At 44.9% G+C, this 12,543-nt stretch overlaps 1 long non-coding RNA gene across 1 annotated transcript; it reads right to left on the bottom strand.

The window, feature by feature from the left end:
• Positions 1-10,450: 10,450 nt before the first annotated feature.
• Positions 10,451-12,231, bottom strand: LOC136429804 (uncharacterized). Its single transcript, XR_010754813.1, has 3 exons — positions 12,043-12,231; positions 11,411-11,578; positions 10,451-11,013 (listed from the first exon to the last, which is right to left on the bottom strand). It is a non-coding gene; the product is annotated as an uncharacterized lncRNA (long non-coding RNA).
• Between the last annotated feature and the right edge of the window lie 312 nt (positions 12,232-12,543).

The following is a 12,543-nucleotide window of genomic DNA, read 5'->3' as shown; positions in this document are numbered from 1 at the left end:
AACTTTACTTTCTGAGTTGTGGCAAATCTGTAGGGCACAAGTGAAGTAGGTGGGCACACTGAAAATAATCACATAAAGAGGAATTTTGTCATAGACCAATCAAAATACAAGTGCAGGAGCCACAAAGTCAACAGATCAGTCGTTTAACCCCCATCCAAAAATTTTCACCAAATAGAAATCGACCGAAGCTCGGGCGAACGCCGTCCGAGCTTCGGCCGACCCTTGACAAGCCTATCGACGCCCTGCCGACGCCTGGGCGTGCCTCGGCAGACAAACATAGATCTATAATGACTCAGTGGACTTTCAACTAGTCATTTTGTGGAGAAAAAACTCAGGAAGTGAAGTCAAACCTCAAAAGTCAAGTCCCAGTTCATTAATATACAAATTGAAACATCCAAACCAATACCAAAATAAAAACAAGAAGCATTGTCTTCGGTGTCAACATTTTATTTATAATTTTTTTTAATGAAAATTAACTTTGCATTGAATTGTCTTTCATTAGAAAAGTTTGGCAGCATTCTTCAACAAGTTGAAATTAGTATTAGTTAATATTACAGTATCATTTATCATCTTATGTTATAAACCAAAATGTAGTTTCCTTTTATCTATAAACAAGAAGGAGTTCGGCCGAGGCCCGTACAAGCTCCCATCAACACCTGCACAACGCTCGCCCGAAGCACGCCTTACTTTTCATGAGTCGGCCGGAACACTGACGACGGTCGTCCGATTATTGTTCAAGGCCCGTGCGAGGCTCGCACGAGGCCGAAGAGTTCGGGCGACCTCCGACCGACCAAAAATCGGGTCTAAAATCCTCGGATGCCCGCCCGAATATTGGCCGAGCGCTGGGCGTTGCTCGGGCGAGCTACGGGCAAACTGTTGACGAGCTGTGCGAGTTCAAAAATCTTCGCCGAGGCCTCGCTGAATTTAAGCGCAGCTTCCAGTGACACGCGAACGTCGGCCGAGCTCCGAAAATTCGCCCGAAGCCCGTAGAATCGGCAGGACGTCGGTCGTACTTCGCCCGAAAATCGCCATTTGGAGCTCGCCGACAAGTCGGCCGAGCTAATTTCTTGATTTGTGACGGGGGCTTTAAGAAATGGTTCTTTCTGCCCTAGATCCAGGCTATAACATACCGGTATCATCGACATCAGCTTATTGTTTACTACACAAGTCCAAACCAAACCAAAAAGTCTTCGTGTAGAGCGAAACTCACTTTGATTGTTTTGGTTTTATAAGCTTAAGTGTATGTCGTTTTTCGCCTGAGGTTTAAGAAGAAAATTTTCAATAGCAAAAGAAGGGCAACTTTGATCGTATCTTTTCATCTCCAGTTCCAATCTTAGTCACTTGACGGGCCCTGACAACGGTTGCTATCCGCCATATTTGTGCCCCTCTGGTAGCAAACAAATCCGCGTGGCCCTAGGGGTGGGTAGGGACGGGTGCACTGTATATCTCACTGGCCTGTTTATTCTCAGCAGTTTCAGCATTATCTTATATTGTCAGCCTATTCATGTTAGGTCTTGTAACCCTTTACCTTGAAGTGGACTTCAAATCGCCTTGTGTGCAGACAATTGGGCTTATACATTAGAGAAGCAACAACAAGTGTCGAACATTTTCCAGAGGAGAACCAAGTTCTTCTTCTTCTACGATTTTAGAAGTTCTGTTTGTATTCCAGCTCCCTTCGGCCAATCCGGATTTCTTACTATATCTACACAGTAGTCCTTTTTCCGGTTTCAAGTTGTCGGGATCGGGCAAATGAACTGTACCCTGGCCATACTCCCCTGGCCAATGATCCTCTCTATTTGGATAGATTTTTGAACCCCGCGTCCTTAGTCTGGTCTGGTGGGGACGAGTGTCACACTCACAGCGATTTTGCAAGCCTGGCAGCCAGGCTAATGACATCGGAACCTTCGTTCGTTAAAACGGACATATTATAAATGTAGTGGCTAAATCATCATGTCGTATTACTGTACAGCATTGCGCTTGGATATTGTTCATGAGACAGGCAGGCATCAGGCCGCTCTAGTTTCTGTTAGCAGCATTACACCATTGATTGATTCACCAGCCCAGCCAGGCGGATTACCCTTATCTAGCGCAAGTCCAGATCAAGTCAGTACAAGAGCCCGAATGCAGAAAGGTACATTTAGGCCAAAAAGCCCCAATTGTAGAGTCCATATTTTATCAACCTATTCCCCGTCCAGATTTGCAGGTACCATACTCTGCAATGGCTAGGTTATACCAAGGAGGTGGTTATACATACATAGCACGATATCAGACCACTGTGTGAAGAGTTTACAGTACCGGACACATCGGGTGGCACTGGGCGGGCCTGGTTAGAGTTAATCCGGGACGTTTACACGTACTTGAGAAGCGCAGCTTGATAAGAGAATAATCAGCTGTTAATAGCTGCCGCACACGCCCATGCTGGTACAGTACTAGTATCTCTTTTCGTAAACGGTCGTCATTCAAAACTAGCCTCTGCCAGGCCTCGCAGATGGGTAGAAAAATAGTAGAGATTGGCCTAATGGACGGTGAATGCTATGCTAAGGGATTTGGATACGGAGAGAGGGTCCAATCAAGGAGGTTTTATAGTCTACATTGTTTGTAACTAACCTCCTTGGTTGAATATGCCACAGGAGGTCGCAAACTGTAACTTCTATAGCGGACAAACCTCTCTGGCATGTTATCCGTTTATTTCGCCGATTTCTAAGATTTTTCCAGTGACCTGTGGAGCCCGGTAGAGGCTAATTCAAGACAGTAGTAGTAGTAGTAGTAGTAGTCCATTGTTTTGCTACAAAATGTACATTCTTGAAATATACACTTTGATACTATATGGTTCGTGGGCCTGTGTCAAGATTAAGCGTTTTGTCCTCGGTTAATTCACGAATTCCTTTACGTTTTTTCAATGTGATGTTGCGCATTTTGAAGTGAAATATCGATGTATTTTTTCTTATCATTTGTTAGCACATAAATGTTATAATACGCTTGTATGTGGCATTGGTCGGTCAGCGACATACTATATTGTTCTAAATGGAAGCGGCCAATTGTGAGAGAAATTGCGCTGCCAAGTGTCAGCTTCACGATTGTTCATCTGAGTATCTGCATCTCTATAGCCGGTATAACCTTTTTTGCAGGCATCTAGCCTCTCCCAGCCATTTCTGACAGCTTCTGACAATATTGTTAAACAAATACTCTATATTGTCCTGATGTCAAACTGAAAATCAGGCAAAACATGGAACTCACATTCCCCAAATCGGGTCATCTTTTACTAAAATGTACTTTTTCATGATATTGGAACAGGATTTTACCAAATCCGAACCAGCTATGAGGTTGAGAGAGGGTCAATGTATTATACTTCATGATGATGATCGATGCATAGCTCACTTCCGGGTTTCTCGACCCCACACGAGCACTACAGACAGCATCTCGCCACTGCTTGTGTGAGTGTTCTCGAAATTGGGGGCGATTTGTACAACGCCACTCTGCAGAGAGGTGGCTCGGAATGTTTACCAGAGCATAGGCTATGAGTGGTTGTGTTTCTTTGCGGTACAGGGTTTCTAGACGCGACTTTCACGCGACTACGCACTGTGGCCGGGCGATGCCGCCATTGGGTACGGCACATATTTCCGGGTACGGCCCATATTTCCGGGTACGGCAAGCCCGGCCAGCAATAAGAAAAAAAAAATGTAATAGTATAAAAACTATAACTTGAAAAAGAAAACAGCCGGGAGGAGTCTGCATCGGAGGCTAGGCCCATAGGGAGTTTCATGGGGGTGACGTGGCCATGGCGACCGTAGTTTGACTTTTCTCGGTCCCGAACATTTTCCTATAGACACAAGCATTAAGCGGCCCGCCCAAGGCGACCGCCAATCATTGGGAACGTTAACGCAAAGAGCCTAATCCTGCCCATAACGACCGTCTGATTTTCTGAAAGCATGCCGGATGTCGGATTTTTCTGCGACGGAAAAGTTTTTAAGACATTGACATTTGGCTGTGATAGATTTATCCAATAAACCAAGTGTTTCAATAAAACTTTTACACAGATTTGTTAATGATACTAAGGCCACAGCAAGTAATTTTTTATGGATGACATCATTGCAAACTTCAAAATTAATGCGCGCGGGCGAAAATCTTATACATAATGTACCTTTCGATGCGGTCAAAAGCTTGGCCAGCGATATCACAACGTTCCATTTCCAGATCCAAAACGTTTTGCCCCTTTAATTCAGCGATCGGGGCCTGAAAGAATGAGGTCGGCAGGTTTTTGTTAGAGTCGTTTCCTAAGCCTTACCTATATCCATTTCCCACTAGGACGGCGCTCTCGCCGCGCGCCCTCTGCAAACCTTAACTTTAATAGACCGCTCAGGGACTTTATTCGATATCGATGAAAAAAAAACGATTTTTTTCCAGACTTTGTGTGTATCATTGTCTTTTTAGCCATACTAATACATTATGCATAATTACTCATTCCTCAGAGAAATAAGTGAAGTTTATTGCAAGTTCATGCCCGTGGGCTAATTGCAAATACATGGTAAAAACATAGGGAAAAGCATACATGCGTCAGTAAACTGTTTCTGACTTTGTTGTAACAATAGGCTACTGGTACTAAATACAATTGTTGGCTATATCTAAACTAGTTGGGTTTGACTTCTTTTTTGGAGGCAGTGGAAGACGAAAAGTCCCACTTTATTAATATTCCCTTGGTGAAATAAAGGATAAGACAAACCCGATTTAGGTCTCATCGAGAGCGCAGCATGATCTCCGTCTAGTGGGATTGGGTTATGTGTGTGTGTGTTTGTGCGTGCGTGCGTATACTATTTGACGTAACAGCGCTATTCGACTGGGAGACATTGTTTTGAAGTCAACGATGTAACGGAACACAAACATAACAACGATAACAGAACATGAAATTTTTGTATAATCTTTCTGTCAACTGAAATTGATCATTGTGGTAGTTATATGTTCTTCAAAATCGCATCATTTTTCATTCATCAACATGTACGTAATACTGTGCATGCTGTGTGTCCTAGCCTCTTCAAGGCGACCACCTGCCTAACGGGACCGCTTTTCCTTGATCCCCTTGTGGTCGCCTTGGGCAGGTTTGGCTGTACCCGAAACCCGTACATATACACATGTACACATGTACGGGTCACACATACAGGCTCTGTAATGTGCCCGCATGCAGGAAACAAAAAGTGTCGAAGAAATTATGTTTTCACACAATTCATTGTCTAAAACTCTTTTTACAGAAAAGTGGAAGCGTCTGAAGAACGGTATGTTCCGTACAGAGGAGCTGGAAAGTGCCGAGGTGAGATGTCATACAGTATTTGAACAGAGATTGCGGATAGGACTGGACATTTCACGATGTTTCGATAACTTAACTCCACCCAACGTTGATTTTTTTCTGATGTGACTTTCGTCTGATGTGATATGGTTATTGACCATCAGTCTTTTTCCGCCATGTAGATTGTCGGAGGAGGAACAGCGCTAGGGACGAGGGGACGAGGAGGACAGAGAGGGCGTGCTCGTGGAGCCCGGAGAGGTGGACCTGGGCGTGGGCGCGGTCGCAGCTAGAATGGTTCAAAGCTCCCCTCTATCTATGTATTGCGCCCTGTTTTACATACATGTATATTTGTATTGTGTGAGTTTTAGTTTGACGCCTGTAGGTTTTCGTTTAATAGCTTTGAACACTTGTTCCAGGGCGTCTGCAATGTTCTGTGACTTCTAGCATGATCTGGTTACTTTTCGTGTCAATTACATACAGAGATATTCCTGCAAAAATGAACGAAACAGTCGGACAAGAGCAAGTCCTTAACGTTAATTAATAATTACCAATGACCTTCTTTTAGATAGTATGTACATTATGTTGCATATAGATGAAGTCGTTGAAAGGAGCGGCAGTTTCCTTTTATGGTTGGAAAAAAACGCACGTCTATTGCTGGGAATATTGATATGCTTTCTATTGTTATTCTAATTATATTTACATGATCTATCAATATGTTAAAGATTTCTTTACTTAAGGATATAGTTGTATCAAGATGTCTTCCCAATTCCATTGAAATACAGCATTCACGTTGTACTCAAAGAAGCTTTTGAATGTTTGAAAAATGGATTGTGACATGGTACTACTCGCAATGCTAACAATCGGACGTAATATCACATTGTTCCTGTTGATCTTTATGCAGTACAAGTTATAGTATGTCGACTCTAATACATTCTTTATTACCCAAGACTTCTGCCTGGCTTGTTATCAAATCATGTGACTCACGTTTTTTTCCGACACAAGGCCGCGCTATCAGTGAGGTTTTTGGCCTCGCTGTTGATAACGTCGCTTTCGGCCTAGCTATCGGCTATGAGGCTTTTAGCCGCGCTCGCTTCTGAGGCTTTTAGCCGCGCTAGGGAAAGAGGCTTTTAACCGCGCTCTCTTTCGAGGTTTTTAACCGCGCTCTCTTTCGAGGCTTTAAACCGCGCTCTCTTTCGAGGCTTTTAACCGCGCTCTCTTTCGAGGCTTTTAACCGCGCTCTCTTTCGAGGTTTTTAACCGCGCTCTCTTTCGAGGCTTTAAACCGCGCTCTCTTTCGAGGCTTTTAACCGCGCTCTCTTTCGAGGCTTTTAACCGCGCTCTCTTTCGAGGTTTTTAATCGCGCTCTCTTTCGAGGTTTTTAACCGCGCTCTCTTAGGAGGCTTTTAACCGCGCTCTCTTTCGAGGCTTTTAACCGCGCTCACTTTCGAGGCTTTTAACCGCGCTCTCTTTCGAGGCTTTTAACCGCGCTCTCTTTCGAGGCCTTTAACCGCGCTCTCTTTCGAGGCTTTTAACCGCTCTCTCTTTCGAGGCTTTAACCGCGCTCTCTTTCGAGGCTTTTAACCGCGCTGTCCGTCTTTACTTTTGGACGTGAGGGTTGAAACGAGGCTTTTAGCCGCGCTTGTGCCAAGATATCTAAGTGGGGTCGGAGTCATTTTTAGAATTATCCATGTCTGACATTTGTAGAATAACACGCTCAACGACTTCTTTTTCTAGATTTTTGGCTCTTAGAATTTCAAAATTGCAGACGAAAAAAAGGGAATAAATTGGATTTTCCCTTTTAGATTTGGATCGTGTTTGTGTCACACGTGGCGTTGTTCTGACAGTTACAGTACATGCTGCAGTTCAGCCCAAATGTGCCAGGTGCGCATATGTGCTCACACCTGTATCCATGACGACCACGTGGACACAGGCAGCCCTCCCACCTGTCGCACGTCCCTCCGTGCTGACAGTCACACACTTGCCGGCAAACCTTCCCGTGATAGTTGGGTGGGCAGTCGGTGGCGTTCAGTACATAGTTTGCATTAAAAATTTTACCATCTTCAGCCTTTACCGCACAAGTATATCTGCCATTGACTGATTCTAAAATCGGTTGAAAGTTGATAGAACTGTTCTGAACCGCTCCTCCGATGATTTTTGTGCCGATATCTTTGTTTCCTGCTTGATAAAGCCACGTCATATTTGCTACTTGGATGTGTGGAGCCAGGCAGGTCAGAGTCAGATTGGTACCGATGTAGTTGACGACTGAATCGCCAGGCGTCTCTACGATGACGACTTCAGGCCAGGGAATATCGCAGCCCCTCCCTCTCCAGCCCGGACGGCACTCACAGGCACCGTTAAAGCCATGGCAACGAGCCCCGTTCTTACACACACAGTTCTGGTCACAGTACAGTCCGTACCTGCCCTCGGGACAGCCTGTAACGTTGTACTCAGCTGTGATCTCGACAAGTGCTGTTCCCAGGAATAACTTCAAGGTAGCGCTACAAAGAATCCAATAGGACGAGGTAGACCATACCTCATTCAGCTCTACAACCCAAACATAATGGACACTTTCATGCTCAGTGAATCGGCTGCTTTGTGCCCATTGAGGCAGCGTAGCATCGAGAGAAGTGTCCAAAATCGAAACTTTGCCAATCTTTTTCCGCTTTCTATCGTAACAGGGAGCTTCGATCCTGCCTGCCCCAGGCTCTTCAAGCCACGGGCGGAGGAAAGTTAAATCTCCACTGAGTTCTGTCGTACCAACCAGTAGTCGATAGGAAAAGTTGTCGTGCATGATAGCACTATCGTCTATCACCATGTCCTCGTTGCGCCACCTAAGTATGTCTGTGAACGTTATGACTGGTTCGCCATTTACTAAGGTTTCCCAATATCCGTCACTACTGAGAACAGTATGGTCTCCATCCCTCCCTCTGCCTACAGGTAGGACCGGCGTTTCGCAGCGCTTGTCGTACAGCGGTGGGTATCCTGACACGTCCGTGACCGCGATGACGACGCTCACGTGCCAAGCCTTCGGGTCCCCGGTATTTCTCAGCTCCACGGTCAGGTTGTACCGCGACGTCAACTCGTAGTCCAGCGGAGCCTCAACGATCAACGTCAAGTTCTCATCCAGACCCTTAAACCGACCGAAATCGTCCCCTGTGGTAATGTTAACCGACCAAAACGTTCCATTTTCGACTACTCCAATACCGACGCTTGTATTGACGAAATCATGCAGACCCACGACTGTGGTACCAACTGACATGTCCTCTGGAATCTCGACATTTTCCAACCACACGGACATGTTTCTTCCACCCTCAAAGTTTGAGAGCAACACCGCCAGGAAAAGTACAGCACAACGCGTAATGCGTAGCGCCATCTTGTCTGTTTGTATTAGCGCTTCTTCAGTTTTTCTCCTTGATATATTTCAGCGATGTCTTGTCGTCCGCCACATCTCATCTTTTTGAGAAGTTATCCGTACGCGTGTCTTGGTGACTTTCGTTCCTCTCTCTTTGGGCTGAAGGTTGATAAGAAAACATAGTTTACATTGAGATGTTATTTAGTAATCTTAATTACAAGATAATGCAATGTATGATACAATATACCATATGATACACGATGTCATTATCATAGTAGATTATGTATATATATAAAGCTAAAGGTGGTTTGAACTATTACAATGGTCTGAATGCTGTTCTAGACTGGTAGACACCTCGCCATTTCTGCTTTTCGTAATGTTTCAATGATCTATGGCAAAATCTCTTCTCTACAGACAGTGCCGCAGGGGAATTGACTCTACAGTAGGTCACTAACATACTTAAAGCCAAACATTTGTGTTCATCCATTCATTCATTTATTCTGACATGTAAATCTAGTGAAGGTAGATTATCTTCCAAAGAGACCTTTAAGCATGTTACGGTCGATGACGTATCTTTAAAAAACACATTCAACCGAGTGCACAAATGCTAAAGGGTGTCCGCAAAGATCTTTCATCAGACACTCATGAAAGTTTGGAATGCTTTACAAAAGTTACTCTTATACAGCTGCAGCAGGGTTTAAGACATCAAATCGTTGAACTACCTTACGTTTGCAGTATGCCTCATCCACATGCGGCAAAGCTAGCGTCCAGTTGGTTACACGGCAAGGTAATGGCCTACTTACATATCACATGAGACTACAAGGGACGGTCGCATCTGTCGCTCGACAGCAAGTCGGGGCGTTTGTGGATCGGGACAGTCGTCGTAGATGTACACATTTCCACTGTCTTGTTTTGGAACAAAATTGCCGTATATCCTTGTCAACGGTACGCGGTGGGCTCCACCAGGCCTCCACCAGGCCTTCCTACTGGAGTACCGATCGTAGAATTCGGGAAAAAAAGGGGAATAGTTGTAAGGTCAACATTGTTTTCCCCCTCCACCTGCAAATGAAACCCTCTGGTGGCAAAACTCCCCTTGCAATTATTCAACCTATAGCCGGCTTAGTTTGTCAGGTAGAGACTAAGGTTCTGTCATAGAAAATGACAAAATGGACCGCATACCTTAAGTTTAGCATTATGAACGAAATGATCCACAATGCCCCGTAGCTGAGGGTTCCCACCTACTACCATTCCGTCCGGCTGTCATTCTTGAAATCTATCGGAGAAAAGAGGACCAACAGGTTTCTGATTTATATGCGTCTATTAAGCAAAAGTAGGTTAAGCTTTCACATTTGTTTCACCTCTGTCTGTTCCAAAAGTCCTGCTGAATCAGTGATTTTAAAAATCATTTTTCATCCGATCAACATGGAGATTGCTATTTGGGAAATATACCTTTGTAGCTCACGTCGGGGAATATATCAGTATTTGACAAAAGAAGGGATGTAACTGACAGTTTTTCGGTACAATGCATGACCTGAATACGTCTGGTGTATGATTTAAGGCTCCGATGTCCCGTTTGGAGGTGAGGTTAGTCTGTTGTCCCATTTAGAGATGATGCAAGAGATCATCCGATAGACCAGCAACCGGACCGTGGTGTAGCAGCGGTTATTGACCCCGCTTATTGACAATCCGACAGTCCAAAAACAATACAGTACTTCCATTTTTCATGGACGTAAGGTGAAACCCCTGTGTCACATACGCGCGCGTACACACAGAGACATACATACACACACGATGACACACATACAGACATACACGTTGTGGTTGGATTTAACAAATGAAGGTTTACTCATTGTGGAAGCGGGTTATACGTTGTACACACAATGTTCTTGGGTTACAATTAATACATTTCTATAAAAGTACTACTAATATATTTATCAAAATGGCTTTTTTTCAAACACTCTGGAAAAAACTTTTCAACATCAGCTAAAATATTTACCGAGACCGCTGGATGAATTGGGATTATCAAAACTAACGTTAATACATCGATGACCTAGATATTACTGCAACCCTAACAGTTTTTAATCTAACGATTATGGCAAAGGCGCAGCTTTTGGACACTACGGTGACGTTAGCAGTTGGTGTTGACTTAACGCTTGGTGTTGCAGACAACAACTACTAAGATTAACATATACATATCGATGCACTAAATATGACTGTTTGTTTAACCATTCTTAATCTAACGATTATCGTACACGTGCGGCTTTTGGACACAACGTTGGCCTAAAAGTGACGTTAGCAGTTGATGGTGTTGTCCTAACGCTTGGTGTTGCAGACCACGTTATAGTCCCAGTCACAGTTGCCGACGGATTGGCTCCACAGTGTTCCTACAGTAAAACATACACACATGTAATATGTACCCTCTGCTTATGTCATTATACATTGTACCAGCCAGTGGCAGCCAGTGCTGAATTGCTGCAGGGTTTACAATCACACAATACACAACAGATTCATATGTGCCCCACTCTTGCACTTTGTGGAACTGTCGGAAGGGTCTGGGCGGCTGCCATTCGGCGCCACCAGATGACCTCAATACGACCTTCCCCAACCGAAGTCATAACGTTATATCTTACCGTATTGTCCGGGCTTCGAAATGCATTCTAAATATTCCTTGGAAGCCCATATGATAAAAGTAGAAGCCCATGTGATAACCCAAGTAAGGAACACCCGTATCGAACGTTGTCGCGGCCCAGGTGTGACATAAGGTAGGTATATCATTCTTACCAGCCAAACAAGTCTGGTGATAGGTCACCCCAGACGCGCACTGGAAGTACTTCTGGCAGTCCTGCGGGTCCGCGTAGAATCCCGTCGCCTTGTCGGCACAGAAGTTCGCTGGGTCGTACCCTCCACCTGAAGCAGTAGTAGCGGCAGTAGGTGTAGTCACTCCTCCATCTGTGAGGGGGTGGAAAGGAATAAATCGTTACCAATTTACACATCACAGCCAAGTAGTAATCTCAATGGACTGCGGCCTGTTGGCGACTGTTTGAGAATAACATTCGCTAACTTGCCGCGCGCAATCGCCAATTTACCGCGAACTAGGCGCCATTGTGTCGCCTGAAATGGCCTTTTTTTAACTTAAGAAAACGCAATTAGCGAAATGTTGCGAGTAGGTGCGAAATAGACGCGAGATAGCCCCCAATAGCCGCCAAATGGCACAATTTATACCATAAAATGACGTAATATAATATAAATAAAATGTAATGTAAATATCTATTGCGACTTATCCCAAACTTTTCGGCTGAACTCCACTATTCACTGAGTTGACCCGTCTATAGCTACTCCCGACACTTGACGTCAGGGACACGTTTCCACTTTTAATCAGGGTGATATAATCAACAGTTTTCCTGACAAACTACCTGGACACGTCACGCCGGTTTGACACGCCCTCTCCTCGGTCCCGTCGCCCGAGCAAGCAGCGCCCCCGTGCTGTGGGGCCGGGTTACTGCAGGTGCGGCTGCGTGTCTCCGTTCCCGACCCGCAGGAGACACTGCAGGAGGACCACGCTGTCCAGTCCGTCCAGCCGCCTTCAAGTAAAGGGGGAAATTATCTTCATTTGTTTACATCTTAGTCTATGTCCTTCCGAAAATAATTTCATCAGGTTGGTAGAACATAGGATATTTGGAGTTTCTTTAAACACAACCACGTAATCTCACCTGCTGACGTTTCGGTGTCTGTCAGATAGAGAGGACAACAGACGCATTCGTTGGATCAAGGAGGCAGTATGGATTAGGCAGTCATCACCAGTAATGAACCGAGACGAGGGGGGATACAAGCTCAGCCACGTTTGGGATTACGTTCTCGCCGTAAAAGCGCCACCTACATCGGCTACTTATAGCGGTGAGAAGCAGTACTCCAGT

This window comes from Branchiostoma lanceolatum, chromosome 3, assembly GCF_035083965.1.
Source record: "Branchiostoma lanceolatum isolate klBraLanc5 chromosome 3, klBraLanc5.hap2, whole genome shotgun sequence".
Taxonomy (NCBI): Eukaryota; Metazoa; Chordata; class Leptocardii; order Amphioxiformes; family Branchiostomatidae; genus Branchiostoma; species Branchiostoma lanceolatum.
The sequence above is the reverse complement of the archived record's forward strand: the minus strand, read 5'-3'. Positions and strand labels throughout refer to the sequence as shown.